Here is a 10,836-nt window from a genome sequence, read left to right as displayed (position 1 = left end):
CCACAAGTACAATGTGCACTCCATCTCTATCCGCAAGGATGACGAGGTGCAGGTCGACTTCAACCTTCTCCTTCAGAGCTATGACACATGTACACTGTGTGCTCCATCTCTATCCGCAAGGACGAGGAGGTGCAGGTCGACTGCAACCTTCTCCTTCGGAGCTATGGCACAAGTACAATGTGCGCTTCATCCCTATTCGCAAGGACGACGAGGTGTAGGTCGACTGCAACCTTCTCCTTCGGAGCTACACTACAAGTACAATGTGTGCTCCATTCCTATCCGCAAGGACGATGAGGTGCAGGTCGACTGCAATGGGTGCTCCGTCCCTATCCACAAGGACAATGAAGTGAAGGTCGACTGGAGTCACCACCTCAGAGCTGCATCTCAAGCACAAAGATTATTCCGAGTGAAGAATAAAGTCCACTCGAAGGCAAACACAAGCATATTCAGAAATAAACCAATTCGGATAAATCCTAAAGTACCGGACGACGGATCAAAAGTATTCGTGCATCAAGCCCGAAGAAGTTTAACGCTTACATAATCACTCAGCATTCCGAGGCAAATAAAAGTGAGGCATAATGTTTTTTCGGTCACGCATTAGGAGAAGGACTAGCTGGGTCACAGAAACTGTCAAGGGCAATGCTGTCTGCAATGCGAGTGGCGGCATCAAGGAAGGTGTCCATGAAAGACTGGAAAGTGTGCCTCTTCGTGTTAGCAACCTTGAGTTCCGCTAGCTTGTCTTCTTTGACGTCCTTGCAGTGCACTCGGACCAAAGACAACGCGACATCAGCACCACAGCGAGCGGATGACTTCGTCCATTCTTGCACGCGCTCGGGGATTTGATTCAATCGAGTCATCAGGGACTCAAGATCTTGAGATAGTTCCGCCTGAGGCCAGAGTTCAGCATCAACCTGAGTCATCGCAGCTTTAAGGCGGGCAAGATAAGCAACCGCACTGTCCATACGAGATTCCAACCGCAACACGTTCATCGCAACATCATCCTTGACTGGACAGTTCATGGGATCAAGACCCGTCTCGACCGGCCCAGTTTCTGCTTCAAAGTCTTGGCAAAATTCTGCATAGTCGAGTGAATGGTGAGTCAACGGTATAATTAGAATTGGCAGTCGACAGAAATAAGACAGATTTATCAGTACCTTCAAGTTTCAAAACCAGCTTTGCAGCAAGCTGGCCCAGATAAGACTCCAGTTCGCCATTCTTGGCCTTGAGACCCCCAAGCTCGTCGGTCAGTTTCTCCTTGTCCTTCTTCAGTTGCTCGACCTCCCGATTGGCTTCAGAAACATCAGCCTTCAGCTTGGAGTTTTCTTCTTCTAACTTGCCGACTGAAGCAAGCTTCTTGTCAGCAAGTGCTGTTTTATCGCGCGCCTCCTTCTGTGCTGAAGCAAGATCCAGATCCTTCTTCTCCAAAGCCTGCTTCATTTTCTCTAAAGAAACAACACTCTGCAGACGGGCTTGGAGTTGGCGGTTTTCACTACGTACATCTGCTCGAGTGGAGTCACTCGGTTCAAAAAATGGAAAGGAAAAGTGCCAGCAGTGGGATATACAGTTAGTGATTGGTTACCTCCCATGGCAGCTACATCGTCATGAGCCGTCTTGAGATTCTTCTTGGCCAATTTCAGATCAAGGTTGAGGCTGATTTGCTGTTTGTTCATTGCAGAAAGCTGAGCCCCAAGATCACAAGATTTCTGCAGTTAAAGCCATATCAGTCGATAGAGATAAAAGACATCACAATGATAGCTACTCTAAGACTACCACCAAATCAAACATTGAATGGCAGTCTCGGGGACTACACCCAGTGGGTGCACTTAGCATGCCCCCATTGATTTTGTAAAAAAAAAGAGAGAGGTTTAGATTCTCAGACCACAGTCGACTGCCCGCAGTCAGCTATGGTCTCGGGGACTACACCCAGTGGGTGCACTCAGCGTGCCCCCACTAGTTTTGGTTCCACTCGGCGTGGCCTGCCCAGTTCAAGTTGCAAAAAAGTTCCTATTCTCAGACCACAGTCGACTGCCCGCAGTCAACTCTGGTCTCAGGGACTACACCTAGTGGGTGCACTCAGCGTGCCCCCACTAGTGCAAAGATTCAGCTTGAATCGACACAAAGAGACATACAATTTCAAAACAGCCACACCCCAGTGGGTGATCAGACAAGAAATATGGTCGACCGGAAAATCAAGTAACCTGGACATTGGCTTGCAGAGCAGCTCCGATGTTGAAGGCTATCTGACTAGCCTCATGCAACACTTTCATTTTCCCCATCACAAGATTCAACTGAAGAAGTGCTTCCTTGGCAGCAGCCGGTGGATCGTCCGGAGTTTGATATGCAGTAAAAAGTGATGAAGGAAGAGCAATAGAACCAGCCACCGGATTTGAGGCAGAGAGTTGTATCAGCGCAGCAGAAGTCTGAGCAGCTGATCCTGTGGGGCAATCAATCGACAGAGGAACAGCGAAGGTGACGTTGGTTCGAGCCAGATCCGTCGATCGCTTGACCGTCATCGCAGGCATCACAGTCGATCGAAGAACATGGACTTCAGGCGCCTTCCCGTCCAGTTCCTTGTCCTTCCTCCTCCTCTCTCTCAGCGGTACTTCTTCTTCATCGTCCGGGAGCACAACAACGTCTCGTGGAACTGCAATAAACAGAGAAAGCCATAAGGATAACTGACAAACCATCTAGTCGACTTAACGAATTCGAATCGAGCAGACTTACTGGCTTTGGAGGTAATGGCGTCGTCAACTTCCTCGTCGGCTGGAGTCTTGTCAACATCCATATCAGTCGCAGCAGAAGTCGGGCTGTACAGGTTCATCATCCATTCGGTCAGAACAAGAAAAACCGGTCGGAACAGGAAACCGGTCGGAACAAGAAAATACGAGAAGAACGTTTACCCAGAGGCAACAGGGACATCCATCTTGATTCTAGGCAAGGTCTTCCGAGCCTTCGAAGGATTAATTTTGGACCGCTTGGGGACCTTCTCAGTCAATTCTGGAGTCGACGACCATGCGCGCTTGTGAGATGGGTCATTCGACGCCCAGCTTTGTCGCGCTTGCTCGCGGGATCATGGCGCAGGTTCGATCAACATTCAGAACGAGGCGGTGAGTCGGCCACTTTCTCATCGTCCGACTCGTCGCTCTCGTCTTCATCATCGTCAGCAGAGAACTCCCACTCGCTGCTCTCCCCGGCGCTATCCTCGCCCTCTTGGTCGTGCTCCAAAGCTTGTTCACCATTGGGCATTGAATACATCTCCGTGTAGATCTGCAAAACAAGAGACCGATCATAAGTCAGTCGGAAAATATGTTCAAAAACTCAGTTATGATGACTAGACCTTGTCTGGCAGGTTGCTGTTGCTGAAAGGGTCGACTCTCCAAGCACCCCTGGGGTTGTCCTTTGCTTCCGGTGATACCCATCAACCACTCGGCCATTTTTTGGCCTCCACCTCGTCCGGATGAACCCGAGAAGTGACACTAGCCCCGGAGTACATCCACATGGAGCGGTCATGAGCTTGGAGAGGTTGGATCCGCCGACTGAGGAACACCTCGAGCAGGTCCATACCGGTGACACCTTGGTTGATCAGTTGGACTACTTTCTCGACTAGCATGCATGTCTCCGCCTTCTCCGCGGCGGTCACTTTCAATGAAGATGGAGTTTGAACCCGGTCAAAAGAGAAAGGGGGGAGCCCGGTCGACTGGCCTGGGATCGCGATGTCCTGGCAGTAGAACCAAGTCGACTGCCAGCCCCAGACCAACTACGGAAGAGTCATCGGGGAAAAGAACTCCTCTTCCTCTTCTGAATGCCCAGACCCCCACACATCTGGATAATGTGGGTCTTCTCATCGTTCAAGTTCGCTTTCTTCACAGTTTGGGATCGGATGGTAAAAATGTGCTTGAAAAGACCCCAGTGCGGTCGGCACCCCAGGAAATTCTCACACATGGAGACGAATGGAACAAGATATGTGATGGTATTGGGAGTAAAATGGTGGAGTTGGGCACCAAAGAAATTCAGGAAACCTCGAAAGAAGGGGTGTGGTGGAAGCGAGAAGCCCCGGTCGACATGAGTGGCGAGTAGAACACACTCACCCGGTCGCAGATGCGGCTCCGTTTCCCCCCTCGGCAGACGCGCAGACTTATGGACGACCAACCCTAACTCTGCCATATCATCCAAGTCCTCCTGCCGAAGCGATGATCGGATCCAATCTCCTTGGATCCAACCCAACGGTAGCCATGAGCGCGATGAAGACCCCCGATTCATCTTCTTGTTCTTCGCCACCCGTGTCGCCTTCTTCGCACGCTCTAGCGCCGCTGTTTTGTCCTTCCCCATAGCGGTGGAGCTGCGGCGTCGAGAGCGGTTGGGCTGGAAGGAGTGGAGATGCGAGGGGAAGAAGAAGGGAAATGGACGCACATAATGCAAATGCCTCGGCCTCGCCACTTTTAGAGGCATGCTTCCGAGTGGCTAACGCGCGGGCCCGAGCGATGCTGTCAAATCCCCCCAACAGTCGCTCATGGGATACATGGCGAAAAAGGTGGCACGGAAATCGAAACGTCCTATTTATCTACTCCACTTACCACGGAGCGCTCCGCTTTGCACGCTTCCACCAAAATATTGAATCCCGTGAAATCTGGGATCCTCTACAACCGATCACGCCAAAGATTTCATGTCAAAGATGTCACTCGACGGGTGTCAATGTATAAGCCAGTCGACAATTTCTGAATCGATCAAGGCGATTGAAACGAAGCTGAAGTTCTAACAACTGGCCTCTACCAGGAGATGAAGACAAGGCAAAGCCAGAGCAGAAGCAAGGTCAACTCCATCCTTATTTTTCACTCAAACCTCGATCCATCCGGGGGCTAATGATGAGGACACGAACCTGGGGTAGGGTAATAGGCCTGACCTATACGTCCTACCTAAGGTCCTTGTCCTAAAAACACAGAAGTTCAAGAATCAGAAGAAGGGATCCAACAAAGGTGTCGAGTGAAGTCCACTCGACCTACCATCCACTCGAAGACCTTTCTTTATCCAGGTCACTCGACCATGAAACCACTCGACATATAAGAAGACCTAAAGCCGCTCTATGCATCAACAGTCGGGTATTTACTCATATATTTAATGATCATTTGTGGCACTTCAAGACATGCCTTACTTGTAATGCCACCTCTTTATGTACATTAAATCCTATGTAACGGAGGGGAGCTGGGGTCCTAGCGCACTCTATATAAGCCACCCCTCTCCTCTGGGACAAGGGTTCGCACCCCCTGTAACTCACACGCTCATAATCCAGTCGACCGCCTCCGGGCTCTGAGACGTAGGGCTATTACATCCTTTGAGAAGGGCCTGAACTCGTAATACTTGCGTGTACAACTCCTCCATAGCTAGGATCTTGACTCTACATTCCTACCCCCCATTCTACTGTCAGACATAGAATCACGACGGTGGGCACGAGCGATTTCGGGCGAGGAGAGCGTGTTTTTAAATAGTGGGCACGAGCTATTTTGGGCGAGGAGAGCATGTTTTGCCGACCATGGTTTATGAATTATTCGGCACATGTCATTTCGGCCGAGTAGAAGGCGCACTTGGATGAAGTTACTAACCTACCCTCAATGTACAACGGGAAAATTGATGCATGTCCCACAAAGGACGGTAATTTCGCGTCTCCCATTTATTTGCTCGGGCGAATTCCACCGAGCAGAGAGGATGTTTAACGGTTCGTTCAAATTTTGGGAGAACGAGTATCCACGTCTACCTTACCAAGTCGATTCAGATCGAATTTTGAAATATTAGCTTGCCACTTATTTTTTAGATGGAGAGATGATGCTCGGGAGTAATGTGTTTTTACATGCTCGTTGCTAGCGATTTACTATATGACAAATAGTTGACCCACTCAAAAACGTGAATCAAACCCAAAATGAAATATCTTGATTCAATGAAATAGCTCGTTCAGTAGGTCAAAATAGTGAACTAAATCCAAAATTGAACACCTCAATCGAGTAGCATGTTGTATAGTATTATAGTACTCCATGAACATTTTGAAAGTCAAATTAATGAACTTGTTTGATATACGCATATATCCGTTCATGTGTGGATTGCAGACAACATGTTCTCCAATTTAAATATTTGAATGCAAGTTTATATCGAAACATGGTTTATATCAGTCTTTGATGCATAAAACGCGACCTCCCCCTCTCCCGGACTCCTGTTCTCTCTCTCTCTCTCTGTCTGTCTCTTGTCGACAATCTTCAATTCTATCGCACGCATCCGACACAAAAACCTTGTTGGTCCCTCTCCCTTTCTCTCTCTCTCTCTCTCTCTCTCTCTCTCTCTCTCTTTGTGTGTGTGTGGGGGGGGGGTCTTTCTAGTTCGCATGCATATATACACCATCTATAGGTCTCTCTTGCACACTATTTATGATACTCTAGCTAGTCCAAGCTAGATATCTTGGGTGCACTCATCGTATGCACACAAATTCCTTGGCTCTTTGCCCGTAACTCTCTCACGCACCACTATGTCGTCTTGAAGCTCTCCCCCCCTCTCTCAGACTCTCCATCCACCTGGGTCACACATACACATGCATATCTCACTCGCACTCGATAGGCCCATCTAAAACTCTATCTCTCCCCCTCGTTCTGTCTCCATCTCACACGCGCACACACACAATCTCATGCCCAGCTAGCCAAGTATGATGGTCTCTCACTCAATTGTAGGCATACACAGTCCCCCTATATGTATATGACTAGCTAATCTTAGTCTCCATCACAAACATGTGCATGGTCTATCTCGATTTCTCTCGGGGCATCTTTCTATCGTGCACGCACTCCCTCGATCTCCCACCCATATAGTCCCCTCACGATCTCGACGAGATCTCTCTATCACAAACACACCCTCTCTCCCTCCCCATGCGCCCATGCCATCCATGTGTCCCTCTCGACCTTTGTTCCTTGTTGGCCAGACCTCTATTGGACATGTGCTATAGGGGTGTCTCTCTCCGTTGCAAAAAATCACACACTAGCTATCTTCGTGTATCTCATCGCCTCGCTTTTCCATCTCGGAGATCCATGTGTGATATATTCGCATAAGAAATGAAAAAACACACACTCTCTCTAATTTATCGTTTGTTGTCACTTTCTCTTTCATACACATACTCTTTTTGCACACTTACTCATTCTCCTTCAAACACACTTCATTTGTCTCGACTGAGGCACTCTCCTTGGTCCATAGCATATAGATTTATTGAAAAGTCAAACATCACAAAGTTTGACCATGTACGTGGAGAAAAAGAATTACATCTAGTACAGCAAACATATACCATTAGATTCACCATGAGATGTAGTTTTGTATGATGTATCTTTGGTATTGTAGATATAAATAACATTTGCGTAAACCTGATCAAAGTTTCCAAAGTTTGACTTCTAAAAAATTTACATGCACTGCAGTATCGAGCGGATGGAATATCTCTTTCCCCCTCTTAGCTATCTGACGCACCACTCAGCCTTATCGGGGCTCCTCAATCTCTCTCAAACTTTATTGGTCAGTTTGGTTCGTGACCTGACCCTCATGCCTTGATGGCCGGTACTGCCCGGTGTGGACGTGAGATGTAAATTATTTCTGCCTGGCCAGGCTTGTGTGGTGCTGAAGCGTTTGGTTCATGCCTGGGCCAGGCAAAGCATCAACGTCCCATCAATCAAATCATGCATCAATTATTTAATGCTAATATCCATCCATTTTGTTGTTAGCCTTGTGGCCACACGACCAGGCACGGCCAGGCGTTCGAAATCGGGCGCCTGGGCCAGGCTACTTGCATTGTCTGGAGTTCAGCCAGGCTAATTAAAGTGCAAGGGAACCCAGGCCAGGCGGGCTCTCTTTTTCACAGGGTAGCAACCAAACAAGCGTGCATGAAATCCAGCCACAACCCCAGGCAAGGCAAAAGATGCTCAAGACGCAAGCCAAATTGGCCTTATATCTCCCTGGTTCACACATACACATATCTCGCTCGCGCTATACATATAGACCCATCCAACACTCTCCGCCCTTGTTCTCTCTCCATGTGACACGCACCCCCCTAAGTACCATAATCCCTCACTCCATCATAGGTGCAAGCACTCCCCCCTCCTAAGTATGGTTATCTCTTACTAGCCATCAGGAACACACGCATTGTCTCCTTCCATCCATATGTATATCTCGATATCTCTCGGGGCATCTTCTATTGCGCACACACCTTGTCACTCGATCTCCCACCCATGTAGTCCCATCATGCTCTCCAGGGGATCTCTCTATGACAAACATACACTCTCTCCTCCCCATGTCCGCATTTTCTCCGTACGTCTCTCTCGACCTATATCCCTTGTTTGTCAGATCCCTCTTGGCCACATGCTAGGGGTCTTGCTCTCTCGGTTCCAAACAACCACACACTATCTCCTCACCTTGCCTCCGTTGTCGAAGATGCATGTGTGATATGTTTGCATAAGACACGCATGCTTTTTCTCTACTTTTATCGTGTGTTGTCCATGTCTCTTTCACACACGCACACACACTTTTTTCACTCACTCTCTTTCGCTCTCTCTCTCTAGTTAGGGACTCTATCACGTCCATAAGCATATGGATGTTTTGAGAAGTCAAACCTGAGAAAAGTTTGACCAGGTATATGTGGAGAAAAACATTTACATCTGGAACGATCATTAGATTCATCACAACATGTACTTACTTCATACTATCATTTATCTTTGGTATTGTAGATATAAGTAATTTCTTTATAAACATGGTCAAAGTTTCAAAAGTTTGACTTAAAAAATGTTGGAACTACATTATCGAACTGAGGGAGTAGCTCTTTCTCTCTCTCTCTCTGCTATCTCTCACGGGCCTCCCCTCTCACTCGAACTCTCTATACCGACGAATTATACGCTCACTGTGTCAGCGTATAGCTCCGTATATTGTTTAGTTGACCAGTCAACCAATCCACATGCTGCCTTGTCAGCTCGTGTTCTGTATCTTCGTGTGTTGGACCATGTGGCAGTGGGTGAAAATAAGTAAACTAGAGGCCCATCTAACACGCGGTGAAGTAAACAAAGTTGAAACCACTCGGGGTAGCACCCCGCATGCTAGTAAATTGAGGGCACATTGAAGACAAACTTCTTGCGCGCGAAGGACACACTCGCGCACAATTCACCACTGCACGGCGGCATGCACAGAAGGACGCACTCGCGCACACCCATTACACAACACACACCAGCACACGTGTACACCGGCGTCGCCGCCGGTTTAGATGGACGGTGAGGCGGCCAACAAGCAGAGGCGGCTCGAGCCAAAACCGCATCCAGTGAGCCTGGACTTCATCAGCAGCCTCCCCGACGACATGCTTCTCGTCATCATCGGCCTCCTCACCACAAAATCTGCCGTGCGGACCGCCCTGCTCTCCCAGCGGTGGCGCCCCCTCTAGCACCGCGTCCCCCTCAACCTCACCTCGACAGCTGCCTCTGCGATGGGGATTGCAAACGCATGGCCGCAGTCTCCAAGATCCTTTCATCGCACCCTCGGCCAGCCAGACGCCTTCACATCCGCATGTTCAGTACCAGCTGCAAGGTCCAACCCAAGTTCGATGAGTGGTTCTTATCCCCCGCCCTAGATCAGCTCGAGGAGCTCAACTTTGAAGTTGGATGATGTCGCTCTCTACCGCCGTCTGTGCTCCGCCTCACGCCAACGCTGCGCCGCGCCAGCTTGAGCTCCTGCTATCTTCCCTAGATTAATGCCGCGCCCGCCCTTCTTCTCCCTCAATTCAAGCAGCTCGACCTCTTCGACGTTGTCATCTCAAAGAAGGCTATGGAGCACCTGCTCCGCAGCTATATTGCGCTCGAGTACCTTCGTCTTGAGCAGATCCACGGGTTCATTAGCCTCCACAACGCCCCGACGAATCTCCGATGGATTTATGTGTCTTGCTGGCTCCGCAACAATACATCAATTGGGAAGAGATCACACCAGTTGTTCCACGTTATGGTCATTGAGAATGCGCCTTTTCTTGAGAGATTGCTTGTATCAGATCTAGAAGGTCCAACAAAAATCAGGGTCATTGACGCGCCGAAATTGATAGCGTTGGTGTACTCGTCTGCCAAATTCTCCGAAATCTTTATTGGATCCGTAATCGTTCAGGTACAACACTCATCTTCTTCTCTGTATTCTTTAAATTCACATTTTTAAATTTCTTCTTGATGTATTTACGACCGTCTTCCAGAAAATGATTCCCACAAGCTTGACCCAGTCCATGCGCACAGTGAAGATCTTAGCACTAAAATCTATCGGCCCCAATCTGGATCAAGTTGTTGGATTCCTTAGATGCTTTCCATGCACGGAGAAGCTACTCATCGAGGTGAAACTTCTTTCCTATAAGTAAACGGTAATCACAACGTAGCTCAATTTTTTCGTAATTTTCCCAAATTACGATGACAAGTGTAGTGTTCAAAACTTCATCTACGCACTGCACCGAAAGAAATGTTTTTAGTATATTTTCTCACGTGATCACCTGCATCATTTTTATGCTGTACTACTATAGTAGCCTAGGCTAGTAATAGTGGAAAGTAACTTAGACTACTCTACTAACTCTATGGTTACCCTAAGAGCAAGTACTACCTCCGTCCTGTTTACTCTTCCAATTATGTAGTATCAAAATTTGACCATAGATTTAACTGACAAAATGTTAATGCATGTCACTAAGAACTGTATCGTTGGATTCGTATTTGAACATAATTTCAAATGGTGTAATTTTTAGTGACATGCATTGGCATTTTCTTAGGTAAATCTATGGTCAAATTTTATACTAAATATGAGGTAGTATTCCCTCCGTCC

The sequence above is a fragment of the Triticum aestivum genome, chromosome 1A, assembly GCF_018294505.1.
Source record: "Triticum aestivum cultivar Chinese Spring chromosome 1A, IWGSC CS RefSeq v2.1, whole genome shotgun sequence".
In the NCBI taxonomy this organism is placed as follows: Eukaryota; Viridiplantae; Streptophyta; class Magnoliopsida; order Poales; family Poaceae; genus Triticum; species Triticum aestivum.
This window is presented reverse-complemented; position numbering follows the sequence as displayed.